This window comes from Anas platyrhynchos, chromosome 1 (assembly GCF_047663525.1).
Source record: "Anas platyrhynchos isolate ZD024472 breed Pekin duck chromosome 1, IASCAAS_PekinDuck_T2T, whole genome shotgun sequence".
NCBI lineage: Eukaryota > Metazoa > Chordata > Aves > Anseriformes > Anatidae > Anas > Anas platyrhynchos.
The window spans coordinates 204,560,492-204,584,144 of NC_092587.1; the positions used below are offsets into that span (position 1 = coordinate 204,560,492).

The following is a 23,653-nucleotide window of genomic DNA, read 5'->3' on the forward strand; positions in this document are numbered from 1 at the left end:
TCCACCTCAGTCCTCTCCGTGCCAATCTTTATGTATCAACCTCTTTAATCCTTCTTCACACACCTCTAACTATCTAGGAATAAGGTTCCCATAAATGACACAGGCACGTGGAGACATACCACAGCTGTGGAGCACACCCATATCTGCAGCTTGGGAAATCGGTGCAAGCAAAACTCTGTGCAAGCCATCTTCATCCAACGTTCTCCATGCCACACGAAGTATGAAGAACACCTGGAAAGGTTCCTTCCAGCCTTCTTTAAGAGGTAGGAACAGACTGAGGTCTTTCAGACAAACTTTCCTTGAAGTTTCAAACAGATTTTAGAGCTGTTTCATAACAGCAGTGGCACAAAGTACCTCTGCCTTTAGTTAGGGTGGTTGTAATTCAAGAGAGTGGTTGCAATTGCTTAAAACAGAATAGGTCCTTCAGCGACAGTGGACAAGTAGTGGGAGGACTGATGGGGACCACTGTCTGCTCCTCAAAGAGCAGAGAGGATGTCACTTAATCCTGAACTAATTAATTTGACCTTTGAATTAAATGTAAATTGAATTTTCCATAAAGGTAGAAAGGGTGAGATTCAGTTGACCCAATGCACATGTCAGAGTTATCAGCTGAGCTGATGATATCCATCTAAAGAGAAATACACAGTGATAAGGTTAAATCCACATCTTCCTCAAAAGATACATAAAATAAGGCAGTTGAGCCTCCAAAGTGTTCCTTTCTCTCCACTGACTATAAAATGAACCTGAGAAACCAGAACTCCTTGGGATGTCTCCACTACATGTACATCAAAATCACAGGAGATGAATCTCAGCTAAAATGTCTCAGCAGCAGCAAAATATTAAACAGACAGTGGTCTGTTGCTGAAGAGCAGCATGATGCCAACTGGTAACCAGAAAGAGAAAAACTAATCTTAAACCAGAGTTATAAACACATTCTTAAATTAAAACTTGTATTTTGGTTCACTTTGACTAGCAATATTTTATTATTGGTTATTGGAGGGTTATGAGAGCATATCTGGGATCCTGAAGTGAATTGTAACATTCATTCACTTAAAAATTTATCACTGGAACTGTAATTTGGAGTTGTCGTCATGCTATTTAAGTTGTGTACAACCAGGGAGCTTAACTGATACCATATGAGCTATACATCAAAAAAATAAAATAAAAATAAAAATAACAGAAGCAGAGGGTAGTATAGACCCAGATGAACAGTACGAGAACAACCAAGCATCCATCAGCAGCTCCCAAGTGAAAGGTCACTGAAGTTATGAGCAGGGTTATGAGACCGGTGGAAATTCAATTATTTTTGAACTGGGAACATTAGACAGATTAAAATAGAGCTAAATTTCAGAACTGGAGCCACAAGAGAAGAAATTGGGAACTTTTGCCACAGAATTAAAAAATTTCAGTGGAAATCTTCCTACAAATAGTAACAGACACTCAGAAATTTTGACTGATTGAGGAGCAATATTTCAAACCAGAAGGATTAATTTGTAGCAACTAGATTTGATATAAGTGCATAGTTCCCATTAGAAATAGCTAAATCCTCTTTTGGCAACACTTTGGTAGAAGCATCCATATTTTTTGCAACTCTGGATGAGTTAAATTAGAGCCTTCCTAAGAGTCAGACAGTGAACATCTGGTTTGCATCACTGAGATCTTAAGAGTGTGTATGCATGTGTGCAAAATAATTTCATTACTAACCTCCCCCTCTGTTGCTGCTCTCTCTGCTTTGAAATCAGAAAAAAATAAGAGGGAAAAAAATCACATGCCCTGTGATCTCAACACTTTGCCAAGGACTAGACCTCAGTTTCTCACAGGTTTTCTCTGAAAACCATCCTAATAGAATCAGCAAAGAGGAAAAATGAGATACTCATGAAATTAGTCATGGCTGTACATTTTCCATGTCCAAAAGATGTCAACTTTGGAGAGTATTTTCCAGCTAAAGACTTGTTTCATGGGGTTAAATGTTTCTATGTAAACTAAGGTTGTCCTTTTCTCCCAGACTCCCCAGCTGTGTCCAGCTAAGCTGGTCTCAGAGGTCTCCAGACTGGCTGGGCTGTTTTCTGGTAGACGCCCCTTTGCTTCAGATGATTATCAGCTTTACCAAGAGGAGAGTTTATGAACTTAGTGCTTGGAAAAAAATAATAATATTTAAAAAAAAAGGCATTCAAGTCTCAGAAACTTTGACAAAAATGTCCAGGAATGGCTGACATGGGATAGAAAATAAACACTGGCATGGAGCCATTGCTGGTGGCCCATAGGCTACGTATACTTTATATCCCTGATTCTGGATTCGCTCCATGTATATGAAGTCTGTTGTATGAATCACAGCTGTCCTGGGGATCTCCATGACTCCTTGCCATCACCACCACCTTCTTTGGGGTGTATCCCGGCCTTGTAGGTGTGATGCTTGTGTTACATGAGTGCTTTTAACATTTTCTGAAAGCCTGCCCAGGGACAGGACCCTTTCCCCACCCAGCTGAATTGAAAATGTCTTAATAACAGAGTGCTCAACTCAGCCAAGAGACAACAGTTCACATAAAAAGAGGAATGGGACACAAAATCCAAATGTCCTGACACCACTTATTATCCCATTTATAATGCTTTGAGAAACTAACTGAAGAAAAGAGGAACATTTATGAAAAATCACCTGCATGTTGCTTTTCTCTCCGCTTTGGCTGCTCCATGCTGTGTCAGGTCATGGCCCAAGATGGGAAGCACTGAGATCTGCTCTCAGAGTGTGAACTGATGATGGTGGATGGATGTAAATCGTGGCACAATTTCTCATGCAGAATGTATGATCCTTCCTTTAAACCCAGACTGTCCTTTCCACCCCTAAGTGCCAAGGATTTCAAATGGGCAATCAAGCTGCCTTTGGTTTGGAGTCTGAAGTATGATAAACCCTTGCTTTAAAGGTGACAGTCACACTTTTCCTGTGGACAGTATCTCTGTCTGTGTGCTGAAAGCTTGTGGCATCTGCAATACATCCCCTCCAGGGGATGTAGCTGTGATTACATTATCATTTCCTACCAGGACTTTCACACACTCTCAAGCCCATCATGCAGCTGCATGAACAAAGCAATCTCACCATCTGCATGCTCAGATGTCCGTGTCATTGGGATAATTTAGTTGGAGAAAAAAAAAAGGGCATTAGTAAGAACAGCTCTAAAGTAGCACTTCAGTTTTTCAAGAGTGAAAAATCTTTGCTGGTAGGAGTACATAAAACCCAACAGATAAACAGCTCTGCTTTGGCTTTATGTTTGGTGGAGATACACATGGTTCCAATTCATCTGTCCCAAATATTAGAATATTTCTCTGAATATGTGTCCTGGTATGCTTAGTTATCAGTCTTATTTCTCCTACCACACCCATGGGGTGATCAGCTAACCCCATGAGAAAAGACAGTAGAAGAGCAAAGCAGGGGAAAATTAGTTTCTGAGCATGGTAATGTCTTTCTCCTAAAGGAGTCCCACCAAAGCCTGGCAAAGTAAGACTATGATCCCTTCACTGGCCTGGAGACCAAGACAATAAAAAAATAATGTGCCAAAAGTAACACCCTAATTTGCCTTCTCTACTGACCTAGGCAATGGCAAAACCAAAGATATTTAGAAACAAGAAACTACCGGATAATTAGCTATATGCATTTGGTATGACTGACTCAGTCTAGTCCCACTCAGTCCAGCTCCCAGTGCAATGAGAAATAAAGCAGAACTGGGACTTGAACAACTAATAATTGTAATGGTATTCACTGGGTGACAAACCATGATAAGTTGAGGATATACCAGATCCACCCAAGTGAGTAACACAAGCCTATGACAAGAACAGAAATCAGGTAGAGAAACAAATGTGGAACCACAACTTACTCCCAGGCCAAGAGTTAAAAGTATTACCCCCCCCGCCACTAAAATCATTCAAACCGAAGGTTGGAGGAATCCTCCTCCCTTGTAGCTGACACATCAAAACCTGGCAGGACTTTCCTTAGCACTGGTGAGATCCCGATCCTGGCAGTTTTGTTGTTGTAACTGCTGTTTGGTTTTGCATCATGAAATAAAGTTGATCTTTCCTCCAGAGCATTGATGTCTGATGGCATTTATCTGTAGGCCCTTATGTTAAACTGACAACTCACTCGACATGCCTCTTCAAGACAAAAATGTGGAGGGAGTAAACTATATTCTCTGATTTAAAACTATTTTCAATTGACCAGTCTAACCTTTCTGGCTCCCTAATCTGAGTATTATTCATTTCTCCTTTAACTCAGCTTGAACCCTAGGAAATTCTAGCACTGAAGCTTGAGACATTTCAGCTAAGAATTACTACATATTTTCAGTGCCCCCTCATGAGGTCAAGCTTTCTCAAGGAAATACAGGCAGAGGCTGCAGTTATTTTGAAGGTGTCTCATTCAGCAACGTGAGCTTTTGGATTATAAATCACCTGCAAAAAGATTTATCAAACTCCTACAGTCCACAGTTTTCTAAGCAACAAGGAGCTACATCTGGGTTTGCAGTAACTCGCTCTGATCAACTAACAGTGATGTAATTTTGACAGCCGTAGTCACAACAAATATCTGGGAGAGTTTTTTTGAATTTTTAGCATGTGGCAGTTTTTTAGATATTTTTTTTTTCCTTTTTCTAGTGCACAGCTCTTTAAAGTCTGTCAAGGAGGTGAAACTCCTGTTCGTTAAATCTCCAGGTTCATAAAAATATTATGAGACTGACCACAGTCACAAAAAAAATTATGTGGCAAAATTATAACACCCTACCTTGCCTTCTCTAACTGACCTGGACAATGACAGCAACAAAGATTGGTTCAACAAGTGTTTCTTTTGATAACCACTATGACCAGAAAAGGCCAATATTTTACCCCACGTTCAGCCTATCTAATTTGGGTTGCTGATGCTGCTGTTTTGATCATTGCTGTGTGTCCCACCTTTTACACTCCCTGCATATCCTTGCGTGGCAACTTTTGATGCTGAAACAGGTTTGTTGACCTAGCCTTGAATTATCTTCAAATTTCTTATAATTATTGGTGTGTTTTTTTGTTTGTTCATGGGCTGTTTTTGTTGGTGGTGGTTTTGGTTTTGGTTGTTGATTTTTTTTTTGTTGTTTTGGTGGTTTTTTTTTGTTTATTTGTTTTTATGACAGGGCAATTTTCTTTTCCAAAAAAATAAGCTGATGTAATTCCTACCGTCAAGATTTGTGTTTGTACAAAATTACTGTATGCCACATCAGATCACCTCCTTTCACTTGCAGTAAATATATGGTACTAAAATTACCCTGAGTGCTCCTCTAGCTCTAAGAGGAGGCTTTGCTCTTTCCTTACATCCACAGCAGCACAATTTACATGTATGGTTAAATCTCAGGTAGAAGGACGTCATGTTATACGATGAGTTACTCCATCTCTCCATCTTTCAAGACACATGCCTGAGTCATCCCTTCTGGTACACAGGTGTAAAATTTGAAAACCTAGGTAGGAAAAAAAAAAAAAAAAAAAAAGATGAAAAGGTCATATTTCTTATCCCTTGGGAGGTTTGCAGGACTTTAATGACAGCATATGTAGATGGTAACACAGAGCACTCTGGCCCAGAGGCAAAATTCTTGCTAATCCAAATGTTTCCCAAAAGGACTGAGTAGGTCTCTAGGAAACAAACAGCAAGAAACAAGACAGACCACATCACCTTTTACTCATTTCTCCCAAGAACTCACTCTGGTGTACAGATGCTGTAAGAGTCCTTTCACTTTTCAGCTGCGGCCAACGGAGCTTCCAACATTTTCTCCATTTTTATCACAGAGATGACATTGTTCATTCCCTTTGATGAACATCTGGGGCCAATCATGAATGCATCCTCCAAGGCGTGCAGATCATGAATCAGCAAGCAGCTTGAAAATAAATCCAGCCCATCAAAACCGTCAAGTCTACAGCATGATCTACTGATACATTATCTTCTTTGATTCTTTGTCTTCAATAAATCTTAATTTCTGTCATCCAGATTTTGTCTCTATGGACATGACATTAAAACATAGTTTGTTATTTTCTGCCAGCGATAAAGAATTATTTCCTGTCTTATACCTGGAGACCCCAAAAGGGCAGGCCAACCATGCCAGGATGAGTTTATTGAAGCACGATGCAAGAAATCATGTAAGACTTTGGAGCATCTAGGAACACAACTTATTAAAGGAGTCTCTGGTTGTATGAGCAGTGCTTTAGCTCTGATTAGGCTCCCATGTGAGGGCTCCTCTTCTCCTGGGGGCACAGAAACCAGTTTCCTTTTGCTACACTGTCCTGATGGTATGGGAGACCTTCTCTATTCCATACTTGTGCTGGGAGGGTGACCATGTGAGTAATCAGAAGGGGATGAGATAAGGTGATGACAGACACTATGCTGCTATGTAGGGAAACCACTACTAAATCACGTATACATGTGGTGCTATAGTAGCTATGAATATGAACAGAAGTCCTTGGACATGAAGTCTTAGAGCATCTATCCAGGGATATTTATGCACTCCTAAATAAATATTTTCTACACACTGTAATGAATAAAAGCATGACAGAGATGAGCTTGAGACCTCAACTCCTCCATGTCCACCCTTATACAGTGTTCCCTAGCTCCCTGACTCCATTCAGGCCTGAGCTTGATCCAAGACAAGAACCAGCCATGCAGTCCTCCAACACTGGTTCAGCAAACTTTGCACCTCCCAGCTCCTCCATACATCCTGCTCCACCACCCAGAGCATTCATCACTTTTGTGGTTTCATCCCGTCACCACACCACACTGGTAGGATCAGCAGTGCCTACATTGTCTTAGGGCCACAGAGTTCAGGTTATGTAAATCAATGCAAACTGTTGACTCTAGAGAGTGGTAACTGTAAGCAATAAAGATGAACCTTAGCCCAGGTCTCAGTCCCTGTCTCTCTTTGGTTTAGTGGAGTAGAAAATAAACACTTTCTATTAATTATAAAGTGAGCCTAGAGTGACGTCCTTGTAACATGGAAAGCACAGCTCATTGCCTATATTTAGGTAGGATGAATCTAGGCCCTTCTAAAATGTTTACAGTGCCTTTTATTTGCGGTTTGAAGCGGAAGATAGTAATTACACATATTCCAGATGGAGAAAGATGTTTAAAGGGAGGCTTGGCTGTAACAGGAACCCTGTTGATCACCTTTTCTATTTAGCTGTTTGGTCATTCTTCTACAGAAGGAGCAGGAAATCTTTAGGGACTGGTTTTCCCTCCTCTGCTATTTCCAAGAAACTGCACCACTTTGATTTTTTTTAGTCTTGCAAAACCTGGGCCTGCCCTTGTTCCAACTGAAGCGAGTGGAAGACTCAGAGAGTCAGATCTTGATCTTGATGTAAATAGGCACAACCTCTGCACTTCAAAAGAATCCTGTTTTACACCTCTTGCGGGCCATAATCCTCAAGGTCTTCACAGGATACAGACCTCACGTGGCTGACCTTGGTTAGTAAATTACTTAATTAAAAACAGTCATTAAATAATCTTTAGTCTAGTGTTTATTTCTCCAGACTGAACTGTTTATACTGCTTGTTGCTGCTCTGCATCATGCCAGCGCGATGGGAGGCTACAGTGAGGCCATTCCTGCAACGTGGTTGATTTCAGTGCCTGGGCTGCAGCTGGAAGTCTTGGGTGTTTGTTCTCATGAAAAAAAAAAAGTGCTGTCTGTTGCTTAGTAGGGAGAGAGAAGCAAATCCTGGCATGGGGAAACCCTGGATATATGTACAGAGTGGGGGACACCTGTACACACCTTGAGCACAGTGTGTAGTTTTGCAGTTGTGGACACCGCAATGTAAAAAGGACATAAAACTACTAGAAAGTGTCCAAAGGTGGGCTATAGAGATGGTGAAGGGTCTGGAGGGGAAGGATATAGAAGGACTAGCTGAGGTCCCTTGGTTTGTTCAGCTCAGAGCAGAGCAGGCTGAGGGGAGGCCTCATGGCGGCCTGCAGCTCCTTCATGAGGGGAGCGGAGGGGCAGGCGCTGAGCTCTGCTCTCTGGGGACAGCTACAGGACCCACAGGAATGGTATGGACCTACAGGACCCATAGGATTAGTATGGACTGGGACAGGGGAGGGTCAGGCTGGGTGTTAGGGAAAGGTTCTTTACCCAGAGATGGTGGTCAGGCACTGGGACAGGCTGCCCAGGGCAGTGGTCACAGCACTGAGCCTGCTGGAGTTCAAGAAGTGTTTGGACACCACTCTTAGAAGTATGGTTTGATTTTTGAGTGGTTCTGTGAAGACCCAGAATCTGGATTTGATGATCCTTGTGGGTCTCTTTCCACTCAGGATATTCTCTGATTTTGTGATTCTATGATGCAAAACTTCAAAGTTGACACCTTTGCTAAGCAGACTCTTCTCCTCTTCTGTTTCCTCATTGCAAGAGAGTAAATTCTACCTCGAATCTCAGATCCAAGAAAAAAAAAGCAAAGCAAAGCAAAACAAAACAAAACAAAACCAAAACAAACAAACAAACAAACAAACAAACAAAAAAACAACCAAGACAATGGTCTCCTCCAGACTGAGGAATGCAGGTGAGCAGTACAGCTTTCTGTAGGTGAGCTTCCTCTGAGCAGTACATTTTCATGACTGTCTTCAAGCCCTCTGGATGACATTGACTATTGGGTTCATAAACAAGGGCCTGGCAAACTGACCCTTCCTACAGCTAACTCGTGGAGCCACACCATCCTAGGAAGCAGCCCAAAACCCAAGGCTAATCAGGCTGCACAGCTCACTTGCACTGAAAGGAGGGTTTTATCACCTCACAGGTTGGAGGGCCAATGCCTTAAGGTCCTTAGCAAGGTTTTCCAGTGACTCTAGACTGAATTTGGGAGACCTGGTTTCTCGTAAAACTCAATTTTTGAGCTCCCCAGGAGCATTGACTTGCAGAGGACTCTCTTCCTTGGCCATTGGCTTTATGTGCTCAGGATAGGGATCAGGTCCTGCAGAGCAGCTCATCCAAAACTCAGCTCACTCTTCTCAGTTCTCTGTGCCCTTCTTCACCTCTGAAAAAGCAAATGGCAGGAAGACAGTCTCCTTAGCACACGTCATTTAATCTTTCAGCTTTTTTTTCTCCCAATTTATGTTTATGGTGTTAAATCCCAATTCCTCTCCAAAAAGGCATCCTTCCAACCTCCTTATTACACAACAGAGGAGAAAGACTTGGATCATTCTCACATGTACAGACAATTCCCAGTCAATTTGTAATAAAGAATAGGATCATTAACACATGTGTTTAGATATATTTTAGAAAAGCCACTTAAAAATGAAATTTGTGATGCAGATCTGCTAGGGATGGGTTCTCAAATGCTGAGGTTACTCCTTCAGGCAGATCACGCTGTCATAACAAACATTTCACCAAAATAGAAACAATACCCTGGGAATCTGAATGTCAGAATGGAAAGTCAGCTTCCTGGCAGATATTTAAAAAGTGCTTTGAAGATGCAAAGAATGACATTGCTACTAAAAAACTATTTATTCTCCTTTTTTGCACTATTATGTTGATGAGCCAATTTTTTTTTCAGTGTGTAATATGACAGAGAAGATGTCTTCTCCACACTTGGGGATAAAAACAAAATAAAAACCACTCTGTGATATCTCTGCTATCAGCAGAAATATAAACACTGCTGATTTATGTATAGATTTTTCCATGGCTCTCACCACTGTGGTATCTGAATGACTTTACAAGCATTTAACATAACAGCTACAATATTTTTGTGAAACAGTGAAGTATTGTTATTTATATTTTGCCCAGAGGGAACTGAAGCATAGAATTAATTAAGCAACACAAACTGAAATAGCAAATTACATACTGAATGCTGATCCCAGTTTGCTGTTTCTTCTATTAGATGATTCTATTAGATTATGTCTTTTAGCTAAAAAAAAAAAAAAAAAAAAAAAAAAAAAAAAAAAAAGCTGTTTAGTGCAGTTCATTGGCCTGAGTTGTGCAACTCAGATAAGATTATTAGAAAGGTCCTGGCTAGCCCCAGAGCCTTGGAAATTATTAACTTTCTCTGATTCCTTTGTGTGCTTGGGTATAAGCCATTTTATCTATGTCTAATCCACCAAAAGAAAGCTTTAGTGTGTTGTGAGTGAGTGTCTTTGTCTATCCCATGTCTCAGCTGTGTTGTGTTACCATCAACTGCATGAGGACAGGCAGCTAGCAGGGCAGGAGACCTTACAAATGCTGATCTGAGAACCCACACAGGGGAGAGAAAAAGAGAAAGAGGCTCTATAAATGACTCCACAGCAAGAAAAATATAACTTAGAGTTCACAGGCTTTTTAGACACCAAAAGCAATCAACCAAGAGCCACAGTTCAGTAGGAAACCTGGCTTCCCTATTTCCAGTGCTTGCAGGACTCCTGGGATTCTAAGAAGTCTGAGATGCACCTTTTACACCATAAACCATGTCTCCCCTAGACAGGAGATTATCAGATCACTATTCATTTTTAACATCAGTGGAGAGTGATAACCGAATCTGGCTGTAGATGAGACACCATCTGATGTTCAGTCAAGACTCAGCCCAATTAGTCATTCAGAAGACAGATTTGGGGCTGGTTTATATTCTTCATCTCTGTTATCACTTCCAGCTAGGCTGAGACATCTGTCCTGCAGCCAGAGCTTTGCCTCACTTGGTTTGTACACCCCACATAATGTAGGTGTCTGCTGGGCTTTATATCAGGGTGGGGGCAGCCATACCCTGGTATCTGCAGGGTTTCGTAGGAAGGCTCATGTCTCTGAGGGGATGGGTGGGTCATCTCCCACCCTATCCTCATTGATAATCTCAGGAAATGTGGGACAAAGGAATGGACATTGAGGTGGTTTGAGAACTGGCAGAGCTCAGAGCAGTCTACAGGTACAGTTTTAGAGAACTGTGAGACCTTCTCTGGACATATTCAAAACCCACCTGAATGTGATCTTGTCTGATATGTGACGGGTGTCCCTGCTTGCGCAGAGGGGTTGGACCAGATGATCTCCAGGGATCCCTTCCAACCTCAACCATTCTGTGATTCTGTGATGCTCTGAAGTCCTAGCACAGCCCACCCCACTGCTCCGTGGTGATTTGCACCCCACAGGGCTCAAAGAGCAGCCCTGGTGAGGGAAAACATTAACAGACCCTTGATGTGACCTGAATTGTGTGTATTAAGGTGATTCAAATCAAGCTGAGGAAACAGTTCCTATGACTATTGTGAATTCATATTGTTATTCCAAAAATAAACCAGGAAAGACAAAGAAGTGAGATACCTATGTCGTACATACTGGAGAGAGAAGAGGAATGATAAATTATTCTGAGTCCCTGGATACGTGGTTCAGGTCAGACCCCAATTTTTTATGTTTTACTTTTTGCTTTGGGTCCTTTTGCTAGGAAAAGAATAGTAATAAATCATCCTGTCAAGATACCTAGAACAAGGTTTACCAGGTCCATTTAGGTAATGAGGGTTTCTATGAAGAACAGATGGGGAAGGAGCTTCCCCTTGTTAACCATCTGTTTACATGGTGGTTGTCGTTGGAAGTGCTCTCGGGTTTGGTTACTGTTCTCTCTCTGTTAAGGAGGACGGGTTAACCAAAAGCAAATATGTCAGTGGTGTCTCCTAACAAGCTGCTCACAGCTGTTCCACGTAGGAGCATGGACAAGAAGAGACAGTTTTGGATGGCTGGTATTTTATTTTTTGTTGTTTGTTTGTTTCTTTGCTTGCTGGAGGCTTTTAAGAAACCTTCAGGGTTAGTAGAGCTAAAAGGAGACATTTTTTTTGTTTTAAACCCACCTAGCAGGAAGACAATTTTCTTGGACTGTAAGTCAGGAGGTTCTAAACCACTGAAGCAACCCACACAACATGTTTATTTCCACACTTAGGAAATAGTTATATTTGAACTCTTCCCAGAGATTCAATTTGGAAATGACCAGGCTCCCCTCTGCGGGTTAAGGTTTCTTTGTGGCAGCCATGGTTTGAAGCAGTCATAAAGGTAATGAGGTTTCTTCTGATGCATGTGAAGAAAATGGATTAAACTGTGGGCAAGACAGAAAAGCATGACTGCAACATTTCATGCCTCCTCTTTGGCATGTTACAATTGTGGAATTGCCCTAGTCCTAGTTGCTATGAGTTTGATGGGGAAGAAATCCCTTACACTCTCCTCCTCTAAGTGCTTGCTGCTGACCACTGGAAGAGCTAGGAAAAAGGAATAGAGGGACTGTCAGGTACCACATAAACTGGGATTTCTACTGTTTGTTCTTCTAACTCACTAGAGTAAGTTAGAATCCATAAAATTCACCTTCTTTTTTTGTCTGGAAAATATACACCCAGGAACACTGATGAATGCAGAGCTACTGTGCCCTCTGTATGGTGTCTTCAAATCCCATCTCATAGGAGCCAAGGAAGATCCCTGTAATTCTCACGGTTTTCATTCCAGTCTGGTTGGTTGAATCTAATCTTGCTTTATTTTCATATTTGAAAGCTACAGATCTATTAGTGAAAATTATGAGCCTTCAAACATCTTGCCTGCAGCCCTTGTCTTTGATACAATATCCATCAATATGCCCGTTAATTTTCCTGTATTCATCTGACGTTACTTCAAAATTTAGTCTCCCTACAAGAGAGAAATGTTGTGAGTCATCTCATGGTATGAATTACTCCAAAGCATGTTTCATTTTGCATTGCATAGAGATGACTAGAAATAAAAATAATTTTAAAATGTTTAAAAAAAACCCTCTGGAGGGATACCTTGCATATTGATGTGTAAAGATGGTAAGTTCAATGAGAAAAATACAGTGCATCGTGTGTTCCTCATCAATGCTTCATGCATCTCTGTACAAAGGCAGGGCTTGAAATGGTGTTCTCATTGTCCATGAGGCATAAAGCTACTTCTACAGTCAGGAATGTATTTTCCTCTTACTCACACAGAGGAGAAAGCCTGGGAGACTTCAAAGGCAGATGAGTGGACCTTCATGAAAAATACCCTGAAAATAAATAAATTAAGTGAATAGTAAAGACCTAGAAGACTGTTTACTATAACAGAAGCAGATAGAAAATTTGTCATGAACCTCCACTTTTACATTCTTTATGAGGGATAATGTACAAGTCAAGATTTTTTTTATATTACTTTTTTTTTTTTTTTTTCATCCAGGTGCCAATATACTCTGGCAGTGGAGGAAGATGAAAGGGTCTCAGTGCTGATACCAGGGGAGTGAAGTCACCTTGTTCTTGCTGGTGAAAATTCAGGACTTTTGCTGAAGTTTCAGTGGAAATACTGAAGGTTTGTGGTGCTCCAGGTGTGTGTGGAGTTTAACTCCAGTGCTTAGCCTGAACTGCGAAAGAAAAACTCTCATGAGAAAGAGGGTGCAAGGCAGGAGCTAGGACTATAACAGATGTTTGCTACTCTCAGCAGAAGAGATGGGGAAACACAGTTCAATTCTCTTGTGAACCAGAAAATATTTTGCAGTGCCACTTAGTACTGTAATGCTGTCAAACTGTTAAGACAATGGATTAGTGGAGTGGTGAGGTCCCAGGGACCTGGTGGTAAGGCTGGAAACTTTTCTCCATTCTCTAATCCATCTTTTTCTGGATAAGTTGATCTTACTGGGGCTTTAGGCTTCATCCTGGAGAGACTCCAGGTCATTTGCCCATGCACAGAGACACCCTATTCCTTCTCCAAGACATGTCCCAAGGAAGATGCCCATTCCAAGAGAACTATCTCCAGGTGCCCGTTAGCTAGACAAGCAGAAGAGAGCTAGACAAGTAGTAGCTCTCCAGCTTTGGAAGTGCAATTTTTTATATAAAAAATAAAATAAAGAAATTGGTATTCTCTACATACATGTAGAATTTCGTGACTAACCCATTATTAGAGGACTGCTTCCCATCAATAGCAACTTGTCCACAGTAACAGCCAACTACAGCTGCATCAACAGAAAAACACAAAAAGACCCCTCAGGGGACGTAGGAAGACTCTAAGGTTGTGTTCAATTGAGCATTTGCCCAAGTTTATGTAAATTACACATAACTCCCATGATGGCTACCTCAGGTCTAACGGGATTTCCTGGTGGATGAAAAATACCATAAGATTGATATTTTTCTGGGGTCTTCTCTTGAGAAGGTGGGAAGATGGAAAAAAAAAATCATATGAGCCTTTAGTTAAACAGTAGTTTCAGAAGAATTTCACAAAAGAGAAGGTGAAGTTTCAGGGACTGATACCACTTGAGAGGTAGAGATACATAACTGTTTTTTGCAGTGGAAGTATAACACCAGGCAGCATCTGTAGGATCTGGGATACAGACTGGAACATGCAGTACATCCATAAGCATCTGAAAAAGGGGGAAGGAAAAATTAGGGGACGTTTTTGTGAAGGACATTCAGTTACTAGGAATCCTAAAGAGGAAAGCAGCTGTAAAAAGTCATAGAAAGAGATCGTCTTGCAGAGCGGTTGAGGGATAAAAGCCAAAGGCAGTAAATGTTATGTGTGGATTGACTTAAACAACCTTTTTTCTATAAAGTGAAACTCCCTGAACTACCCCTCGGCACTCAGAAAAGAGAGGTTGGTGCCATAAGAGTAAGTTCTATGCAAACATGAGTTGAACATTCAGTTGTGGTTAAAAACCATTTAGGAAAAGTTATCATGGGGAAGCCATTACTGGGGAAGGGATAGAAAACTACAGGATGATGTCAATAAAGAAACCACAGAGTACCCAAATTTCAAAAACTCTTCTGTCCTCTGAGCTTTGCTCCTCAACCAGGATATATAAGAAAAGTATTAAAAGGAAAATGTTTTTGCTACAAAAAGTGCACAAAAAGGATAGGACTGGTCAGCATGGTAAAAGCTTATACAAGAGAGATACAACAAATGTCTTAACAAAGAGGCACACTGAATAGAGAATAATTGTCAATTCTTTCCAATAATGGCAGAACTAGGGTCATCAAATGATGTTTTTAGGCAGAAGGATGAGGAGGACCTCAAACTTCTGCGTTTTCACAAAGTCTGGAGATTAGTAATGGACCTTGTTGTTAGCAGGCATTATGAATACCAAACACTTGTACAGATCCTAAAGGGAACTGAGTAGATAAGGGGTGAAATGTCCATCAGAGGCTCTTCAACACAAATGTACCACCTGGAGCTTGGCAAGTCCCTAAATATCGCTATCCTCTGCTTTTATTCTCCTTTACTAAGTTTCCACCCCAGGAGCAATGTAAAAAGGTCACCAGCACAGCTGCTCTTATGTCCTTACATGCTTCTGAAATAGCTTGAAGAGTTTTCTTGTTGACTCCAAGCCAGCTGCACAGTCTGCACAATGACCCAAACCCCTGCTTTTGTTCAGCATGTCCAGCCCTTGCAAACTCAACGGCTTCCCAGGCATATTGGAGAGCTGGGAGAACCCAAGACACTCCTTCATTCACTGTTGGCATGAAGAGCTTGTATCTTAGCAGACAAGACAGACAGAGGGAGGGTCTTCTTCAAAGAAGAAGCAAAGACCCAGGCCCAGTTAAGCTGTCTAGTAAAAATAAATAAATAAAGAGGCGGGACAGTACAGGAAGGAGTTTGGCCTCAATTTCCCAAGTTTTGATCCCATTTCTTGTTTCCGGCAGCAATGTGATACATCTGTGGTGCTCTGCGAGTAATAAATGCCAGTTTTACCCTAAACTAAAAGCAGGAGTAACTGAACAATGTAGACTTGGCCAGGAAATTCCTGTTCGTTGACCTTCAGACATGCTTGCATGTAAAACCTACAGCAGACAGTGAAGCTACATCTGCTTCAACCTCTCTTGCTCTGTGTCATCGTTGGGCATTGTCCTTTTAATATTTGTCTCAGCGTCCCGGGAGTCTTCTTCTTGTTTACATATTGAAATATTCTCCCTTTTATCCCCTGTGGTGGCTTAATGTCTCATTCCCTCTTGGCTTAATTGTATTTCTGATTCAAACTTTCTCCGTATGGGGCCATTCAAATATGAAACAGCTCTGACCGAGGCAGCTGCCACATTGCCAGTTTTCATTTATACAGACGATGACTAATGCTTTCAGCTTATGATTTTGGTGGGTTTTCATCCTTAACCCCAGCACTTGGATTGCTGGCATGGGATTCGCCGTCTACAAAGTTCTCAACATATTGGTCGACTGCTAGGATTTCATCTGCATTTGGTGCCATCTCTGGCAATGTCTCTCTTCCCAGACACCCGGTTTAATTCATGTCATTGCCTTCTGTTAATGTGCCCTTGGTTTACCCTAGCGAATTGCTGGAATCGGCATCACGCCCTCCAGTCCTTGTGTGGGAACGGGCTACTGTCTGTCCTCTGGGATCTCCCCCAGCCCCACCCTTTCTCCTTTTATATCTTACAGTCATCTCTGGAGCTACATAATGATCATATTTTGCTGTGGCCCAGGAATGTTAGTGATGGCTCCCCAGGAGTACTCATCATGCTGTGTGTGAAAGTTGATGGGAGGATGGAGACCCTTCCCTTGCCACTGACTCTGCGGACCCTTGTACATAACGGCAGCTTCAAGGCAAGAGAAAACCCAAAATTTGCATCCAAGTAACTCTCAGGACAAAATTACTCACTAAAAATCTGGAAAAAAAATAAGAAAAAAAAAAAAAGACAATGATATGGGGCCACCCAGCCAAGTCTTTTGACTCTGATTGCTCTTACAGATATCCATAAGGGCTTGTGGCACTCACACGGACTTCTGCCAACATCATCAGCTGCATTCCCAAGAGATACAAGGTTGTAGCTATAGCATTCTGCTCCAAACACCCAGTAAAGGTTTGGTAAGAGATTCCCCGTTCCCAAAGAGCATCCCATGTACACCAACTAAAGGAAGGCTGTGCCATCACCTCCGTTTTGCAGCAGATAAGATGAGCAGATCATAAAAGCAGTCAAATCCTATAGAGATCAGTAGGAGCTGGACAGTTGTGTACTTCTGAGTACTTCTGACTCTTTCAAAACAAATTGGTGCCTGTTCTAGACCACAGCTTTTTCTGCCCATTGCCACATGATGAAATCCTGAGGTCTGCAAGAGGTAAGGTCTCCCTGCAGAGAGTATTTGCAGAGATAACCTGCTACCAGAAGAGATCTTCAAATGCAAGCGAACAGAGATCTTCCTCCACCAGTCAGGCTGGAAGAAGGGAACTTGCCTTAGCCACATACATCTTCTACTCCTTCTGCTTTAACACCAGACTTTGTATCCTTGCTACTAGATTTGATTTCTTATTATTTTTGATTAGAGAACGTTTCATGTCCCATGCAGTAAGAAGCTTTTCGGCTTGTGTCCTAGGGAAGAGCAATAGGGGTTTTGGACACGTGGGGGACTGAAAGCAAGTGTCTTCAAATCCAGTGGAGCAAGAATGAGCTCCTGTGTCACCTCCATGATGAAGGACCCATGCAAACACCCTTATTGCCACTTTCTCTTGTGCAGGATGTATCCAGCTGAGGCTTAGGGCTTTCCTGTAGCACCAGGTACCAAAAGGGACAAACCCAAGTCTCCTCCTTACAGCGTTAGCATAAAGTCTGATCAAGTTGTTGGCTACAGAAGACATGAATGTGTTGGTGCCAACTAGCAGAAATGTCTAGGTCTCAGGTCTAGACAGTGGCTGAGCAGCAGTTCTGCCTGCCATGCCCACCACAACAGCAGCAGACAATTACTAATATATTTAGTCCAGATCTGGCAAAGCATCTTAGGCAAGCTCACAGACTAGTCTGTGGCAGAGCTGGGAACACAATCTGATCCCTTGAGGTTCTGTCTAGTGCTTTAACCACATAAATAAATTTCTCATCTTATCTGCTCCCCTTTTCCTTGAACTCTACTTCACTGTATTTTTCATACTTAATTTGTTTCTGATCATAAGGCAAAAACAACTCCCTTTCAAATGCATCTTGCACCAAACGAAAAGCAGATTCATGGTCTGAGATCCTTAAAGCCTTTCCTGCTCTAAGCCTGCATGAAATATGTTCTTCGGGTGTTCATTAATTACAAAGATTGTGAGATGGGAATTTTAAGTATAGTAATAAATCTACTCAACTAAATCATAGCGCTGTGGATTTCATCCAAGCAGGGGGTTATTCTATTAGGTTACAGAAAAAGTTTTCTGAGACAAGAGGAGCAAGTCAAGATGTCAGCGTCTTCAGTGACGAGGCAGTGAATGTGCTGATCCCTTGTACAGGATGAAGGGAAATCTCTTGCACTGTCCATAGAAGAAGGGGTAAGTGGTCCAGAAACACTTCAACCTGGGCACCAAAGGGCTATGGGTTGGCTGGGAAGATCTTGTTGCTGGCAAGGAAACAACAGATCTCCTAAATTAAGCAGGGTTGGTCATGAGAAATTGGTAGGTAGAAAGGTAAGACAGTAACACAGCGACCTGAAGACCTGGAAAGTTATAGCAGTCAAATGAACAGCTCGGTCTTACGGGGGATACAATTCTGCAGGCTGGACTTTTCACGCAGTTCACTACTCCAAGCCTTCAGGTGTTGCAATGTATTTGAGTTTGTACAGCTTGCAAAGAAATACACAGTTCATTACTTGCTGTTGAAGCTAAATACCTTCTGCCAGCCACATAGATATTCACACAACTTTTTGCCACTACCCTGGTGGCTGTCACGATGTTCCATGAGGAACAAGCATCGTGCTGGCCTTTTCAATGACTTCCCTCCAGGCCATCTTCAAATCCCTCCTTCCTTAAACTAACTTGCCTGCAGAGATCAGCATCTAACAGGGACAGCTGATACTCTTCATCTCTCCCAGGCCTTCATGTCTCTGAAGAAATGGAGACTTTGAAGCACAACGTGTTTCATGTCCTGGCAGGATCCCATCTCAGGGACTCCCAGCCTGCACAAACGTGCTTGCTGTGCAAACTCCGAGCACCTTTTGCCTTCTCCTGGGAGCAAACCTCTCACAAGCGCTGCTTTAGATGCTCTCCCTGCTCCCTGTCCTCACTCTCTGACTCCTGGCATTTTCCATCTGTGCTATTTCAGCTGCTCTGCTGTGTGTCTTTCCAGCCGGGTGGGGCCAAGCTATAAAAGGGATCTGACTATCTTCCGTCCCTTGGCGCGAAGCCTTGGGTATACACAGCTCAGCTCAATCATTCCATGCATTCCTTTCTCTCCCGGGGAAAAGTGTAATTCATTGCAATGGTGTTTTTTTCACCATGCCCTCCCAAGACAGAAAATTCTCCCCTTCACAGCTGCCTTCACACATAGGTCTTGGGATGAGCTTATCTCAAGCATCTTGTGTGTAGAAAGGTTCCATGGCAGCCTCGAATAATAAACAGATCTTGAAAGAGTGTGCAGCGTGCATGCAGCCAAAAAAATGCTCTGTGTTCCTAGAGAGACGTTTCCACCCTGATCTTCTTCCCACTGCCATTATCCAGACAGAAAAACATGGCTTGAACTAACTACCTATTGATGCTCAAATGTCAGCATTTTTTTAAACCTGCTGCAGTTATCATTCAGTGGACTGTGATCCAGCTGCGTTTTAGAATCCTAGAATCATTAGGGTTGGAAAAGGCCTTCAAGATCGCCTCGTCCAAGCATCCCCCTGCCACCAAGCCCTGTCCCCAAGCACCAGGTCCAACCTCTCCTTGAACACCCCCAGGGTCGGGGACTCCCCCACCTCCCTGGGCAACCCGTCCCAAGGCCTGAGCGCTCTTGCTGAGCAGAAATGTCTCCTCATTGCCAACCTGAGCCTCCCCTGGCACAACTCGAGGCTGTTCCCTCTGCTCCTGGCCCTGGTTCCCTGTGAGCAGAGGCCGCCCCCCAGCTCCCCACCCCTTCCTTTCAGGCAGTTGCAGAGAGCAATAAGCTCTGCCCTGAGCCTCCTCTTCTCCAGCCCAAACGCCCCCAGGTCCCTCAGCCGCTCCTCACAGGACTTGTGTCCCAGGCCCTTCCCCAGCTGTGGGTTCAGAGACAGAGGTATGGGATTACGAAGGCCAGAGGAGCCTTCTGAGGGTTATGTCTCCTTCCTAGGAGACCGTCCTGTATATTTATCCAGCGCTTTTCTCATGTCCCGAGTGGTAACTGAATGTGTTACAGAGCGAATGCACACCATCTCTGTGGTCTACGGAGCCGGTTTTGCTGGAAATTTGGAAAAACCAGCAAACCATCGTGCCTTTAAGATCTTCTGCATTTCAAGCTTCAGACCGCTGGATAAATATTTGGCTTACGCTGTGGGCAGCCTCTGGAATGCGGCTGTGAGCTGAGCAGAGATGTGAATGCTTGGGCAGGGTGAGAGGGCACCGCCTCGCTCCGAGGGGTCTCGTAACCGGAGAATTAACTTCTTGGAACAGCCTTGCCATTGTGGGTTGGCTGTGCTGGGCATTCCCCAGAGGATGCTCTGGAGGAAATGGGTTTTCTCTAACACAGAAATATGACCATGCATTCTGGGCTGTGGGTGACGCTCCCGCTGGATAAAGGGCGATGGGATTTTGGATGAGGAGCTCATGCAAGGAAGGAATATTTTGTCTGTTTTCTGGTCATCCGCTCCAGGGTTTGTGGGGCACATCCTGTTTGAAGAGTCCAGTTTTTGTAAGCAAAGGGCTTAATTTCCATTTGAATTGTGGAGGATTTAGCGTGTCCCTCCCTGCTTTGCTAGATTTGACAGCAGATTGAGCACGTACTCAGTGTTTTGGTGACTTCAATGAGAAAAAACTTCTGGGGGTCTGCTCAAGTGGTGACTAATTAATTACAGACATACCAATCTAGATGTTTATTCCTGTAGTTTTGAGCCAAAAGCGACTGTCATATTTCTTGCTGCTGACTCTATTTCCATTTCTTCTGCAAATTGATCAAGTTAGGTCTGTGAAATAGAACAGTTAAGGATTCAAAGTTTATTGTCTGAAGATAAAACCACACAGATTTATCTCATTGCTACACCAAAATTCTAATATTTAGTATTGTGCAACAAACTTTCCAGTGTGAGGGGAAAAATTGAGTGGCTGAAATGCTCACAAAATGCCTGATTTTCTGTCTCTTTCTCCAGGGACAGTGTCTGTGTTTGAGGGAACCAGAGCTCCAGGTAGTGCAGGATCTGTATTTAGTGGCTGTATTTCTCTTATCACGTCATTTATCACCATCACGTGGTCGAGGGGCTAACTTTTATAGGAGTAGACATTCAAAGTGAGTTAAATTCATCAATGATAAAACACACGGGAATCTGACCACCTAAGTAGGCACTGGGTATGCCTTTCCAGAAAGTGGTTACCAGATGTGTGTGCGATTCAAGACTGAAAACGAAAGAGGCTGCAAAAGAGAAAGAGCTAGGGACTTCTCCCTAATGGGAAGACTTCTCATTGAAACATTCCTGTTAAAGGGATTGCTCTTATCATTGGAGAACGCCTATTAATGAAGGAAATTTGTCTTATATTGTAGCCTTGTCTCTGAATTGGTATTTATTGTAGCAACTGGTTGCAGACCTCCTCATCTAAGCAATATTCAGTTTATACACTAGAATATGGCAAATGAGATGTTTCCTCATAGATTTTTGGGGAGCAGGCCACAGCTCAGGCTTCCCTCTGAACTTTTTTCTTCTCAGTTATGACCTGTGCTACTGCTGATCTAATTCATCAGATAGGTACCTTATTCAGAACATACAGGCTGTGAGAATAAAACAAGATATGTTTGTCCCCTTAGTGAACCAGATTAGAAAAACATACAGGGAATGGCTGAGTAAGCATTAGCATGGAACACACATGTTGTTAATTTCCACATATTGGGATGCCATTTAGTTTAGATAAGAGAGCTAAGACCTGTGTAAAAGGCTGTTTATTATGTGGTCTGATACCACTTGCTAGAGCCTGCAGGAGGATGCCTATAAGATGCTCCCTAGGCTGTAGCCTCCTTTGACAGTAGCATCACAGGAACAGGAGGACAACACATCAACACGGAACCTGCATTTTGCATCAGGATATCTCAAAAACCTGCAAAAAATAAAATAAAAAATCAAGACTCCTTATCAGCCACCTTTTACAGATGAGCAGGCCAATGAATGAGCACACAAAGAGATGTCCTGAGCATACCTCGCAGAGTGCAGTGTGGTACCCAGTGCACAGTGATGAGCACAAGCCACCCAGCTACCCTGCTCTGTGGCTCTGCAGACAAACAAGTGCCACGATCCCTCTCCCCACCAGCTCAGGACTGTGGCCAAAAGCCATAAAAGGCTTTTATTCCATTAAAGGAAATGGACATTTTTAAGGCCGTAAAAAAGCTGAGGTCAGGGTGACCTGAAAGCCTGGAAGACATCAGAGTTTTCCCATAGTGCTGTCTTCGGCTTCAGACTTTCTGAGTTTTTCCATCCAGGCTATACGTCATTTTGCAGATTCTGTGTTATACACATTCACGATATGGCCCCTCCTAACTACCCACGCAGGTACGATGCTCTCATTATCTTTGTGCTTCTGTTACTCCAACGTCCTTTACTCTCACCCTGACAAATACAAAGCAAAGATTTCTTGCCAGTCATTAAATCATTTAAAATCATTTTATCCACCTTCCCCAACTTTATATCCCTCCATGCATATTTATTTTTAGGGCATGATGAAATACAATCTGGTTTTCTTACTTCAGGCCTCTTCTCAAGTTATGCTTATATCTTATATTTTATATCTTCTTCCGTTCGGGGCTAAAAGTTCATGTCCCATCTAGAATGGACATATTTGCTATGTCCTAGACCTCTAAAAAATAATATTTTTAACTACTTTTGTTAGTTATGCATTTTTAGTCCATGTCTGTAGAATGTCTCATACAGAAAAGCCTTCATATGACCTTAGATGAAGTCTTCAGACATTACTGGAACCTAAAGATAAAGGTTTCTCTTGGAAAATCAGCTCTAGATTACAAATAATGTGATATATTCTGCTGCAGAAAAGTGTCCAAAGGTACTTTGATGAAATGCAGGTAACAGTAGATAAACTATAGCAAACAGAGCATGGAAACCTATTCTTGCTGTTGTGTAGGGCTGGAGCAGAGGACCTCAGGCTCCTGAGGTCCTTAGCTGTAAAAGTAAGCTCTGGAAGAAAACAAAATTCCTCGAGCAACAGCAAAGGTGTTGCCATTAGCAGTCCAGTCACACTGTCGGTGTGGGAGTGGTTTTTGTGCCCGTTCCAACAACTCAGCAGGAGCAGTTTGCAATTCTGAGCCTGGGGATATTTTGGGTGTATGTATATTTGTGCTATTTTTATTCTTTTTTTACCTACATGATTTTTTTCCAGTCGTAATCTGATAATCTTAATGTTCTGGGGAAAAAAAATAAATAATAATGGTGCAAACAATTATTGCTCCACTCAGTCAAGATTGTTTTCATTTACTCCATTACAGCACAGACTGGTTGGAAAAGAAGTCTTAGTCATGAATTTAATGCTGCATGAAGGGAAATTCCTGGGGAGTGACTGAAAGCAGCAATCTCTCGATGCCTTTTTTCTTTTCTTTTCTTTTCTTTTCTTTTCCTTTCTTTTCTTTTCCTTTCTTTTCCTTTCTTTTCTTTTTCCTTTCTTTTCTTTTCTTTTCTTTTTCCTTTCTTTTCTTTTCTTTTTCCTTTCCTTTCCTTTCCTTTCTTTTCTTTTTCCTTTCTTTTCTTTTTCCTTTCTTTTCTTTTTCCTTTCTTTTCTTTTTCCTTTCTTTTCCTTTCTTTTCTTTTCTTTTTCCTTTCTTTTCTTTTCCTTTCTTTTTCTTTTTCCTTTC

General features: G+C 42.2%; 2 long non-coding RNA genes across 4 annotated transcripts in view; one reads left to right on the forward strand and one right to left on the reverse strand.

Annotated features, from left to right (window-relative positions):
* Positions 1–23,653, forward strand: part of LOC119716734 (uncharacterized) — a 25,902-nt gene continuing 2,249 nt past the window's right edge. The window contains exons 1-2 of one of the 3 annotated variants that reach the window (XR_005265242.2): positions 1–263; positions 13,131–13,275. This is a non-coding gene — a long non-coding RNA (uncharacterized lncRNA). Of the gene's footprint in view, positions 264–10,891; positions 11,322–13,130; positions 13,276–23,653 lie in introns of those variants that run through there. The other 2 variants (XR_005265244.2, XR_005265243.2) reach the window with 2 other exon arrangements.
* The window catches only part of LOC110353522 (uncharacterized), a 10,088-nt gene continuing 6,468 nt past the window's right edge, over positions 20,034–23,653 (reverse strand). Inside the window, exons 3-4 of the long non-coding RNA XR_011806587.1 lie at positions 22,198–22,400; positions 20,034–21,894 (exon numbers count right to left, since the gene is read on the reverse strand). This is a non-coding gene — a long non-coding RNA (uncharacterized lncRNA). The remainder of the gene's footprint in view (positions 21,895–22,197; positions 22,401–23,653) is intronic.